The 1,534-nt window shown below is 24.4% G+C and overlaps 1 protein-coding gene and 1 long non-coding RNA gene across 2 annotated transcripts in view; both read right to left on the bottom strand.

The window, feature by feature from the left end:
- Positions 1-1,534, bottom strand: part of LOC100574446 — a 6,114-nt gene that overhangs the window by 3,772 nt on the left and 808 nt on the right. The gene's annotated exons all lie outside the window — the stretch shown is intronic.
- Positions 179-1,293, bottom strand: LOC103308496. Its single transcript, XR_510453.3, has 3 exons — positions 1,248-1,293; positions 1,058-1,165; positions 179-420 (listed from the first exon to the last, which is right to left on the bottom strand). It is a non-coding gene; the product is annotated as an uncharacterized LOC103308496 (long non-coding RNA).

Here is a 1,534-nt window from a genome sequence, read left to right as displayed (position 1 = left end):
ATAGTCTCTCATATTTTCTTATTTGTTTCAGCCTTGTAAAAATACTTTCAAAATTGTATTTAAATACAGATACAAATATATCAATTAAAAAAAGTATTTGAGATATAATAAATTACTTGGCATGTATATAAATACTTTACAGATGGGTACTTTTTTAATTTTACCTTTTCATATGTACAAGTAAATATGAAAATTAAATCTTGTAATTAGTAATTATACTAATAAATAATTTAAAGTTGTAATGTCACATTAAAGTATCATTAGAACTTTGTAGTTAGAACTTACATTTGTGTTATGAAGGTTTGAGTGTGATTGTTGTGGAAAGAAGATACTAGATAGTAGTAATAGTAGTGCAAAATTTCAACTTGGTTTTTTCAATAGTGTTAATTCTTTCTCGATACATGATTGTCAATATTGTACCTAGAAATAATTACACAGTTCTATAAAATGAAATCCAAATAATAGATGTGGTAGGTAAGTACTAAGTAGGCTGTAGTCAGTGTTACAAATTACAAATTACTGTAACAAAATTACTTTTGCAGTAACGCTGTAGTAATTTCATTATATTTTATTCAAATTAACACAATTCAAACGGAATTACCTTTTTTAAGTAATTTCTATAGGGTAATTTATTATTTTCCACCTTATTAAAACAAGTAATGAATGTAGAATGTATAGCAAAAACTAGGATATTCGAGAAAAATTAAAAATCAATAAAATGTATTTACGATTCTTTACTTACTATTTTTTTTTTTTTATAGGTCCTTATAAATCGTTATGGACTGATAATGCATTTTATTTGTAATGCCCTACTTTTTGAATGAAAAATTAAAATTACGTGATAAAAACAATGTCGAGTAGCGCAAATTTAATTTAAATAATAATATTGAATGTAACGAGTAATGTAATTTTACCTATTGCGTCACATACTTTTCAAGCCAATATCCTTAGAAAAGAGATTAAATAGTTTTAATGTATCTGTTAACTTGTTTCAGATGTATCATAACCAATAAGTAATTTATTATAGGGATTTTAATACTATATATACAGAACTTACATGATTTGAGTTATGAAGGTTTGAATATGATTGTTGTAACTTGTAAATGGCATATTAAGTTTAACTTGGTTTTTGCAATGGTTTTAATTCTTTGTAGATACATTTTACCTAGAAATAATACACTGTTGTATAACATAAAATTTACAGAATACACAAGCAGATTAGTAGCCATAATGTATGTACGACTTACGACAATTTGAGGTGAACTGTTTAAATTTGTAATTTGTATACTGCACTCGACAGTGAACAATGAACATATTGTACAGAACCTACTTAAAAAGTAAAAAATTAAATAATTAACAAATTAAATAAAAAATACCAAAATATTAACGAATAATTATTATTTACATTTGAATTGAAATTTGAATTATTGAACATAACCTCAATTATTGTTTGATGACATTTGAAGTGGTAACCATCTACAACCTAAACCGTGGTTACACATGTTAATAATTCATTATCATAATTTAAAATCTA

Source organism: Acyrthosiphon pisum, unplaced genomic scaffold (assembly GCF_005508785.2).
Source record: "Acyrthosiphon pisum isolate AL4f unplaced genomic scaffold, pea_aphid_22Mar2018_4r6ur Scaffold_21676;HRSCAF=24574, whole genome shotgun sequence".
In the NCBI taxonomy this organism is placed as follows: domain Eukaryota; kingdom Metazoa; phylum Arthropoda; class Insecta; order Hemiptera; family Aphididae; genus Acyrthosiphon; species Acyrthosiphon pisum.
The sequence above is the reverse complement of the archived record's forward strand: the minus strand, read 5'-3'. Positions and strand labels throughout refer to the sequence as shown.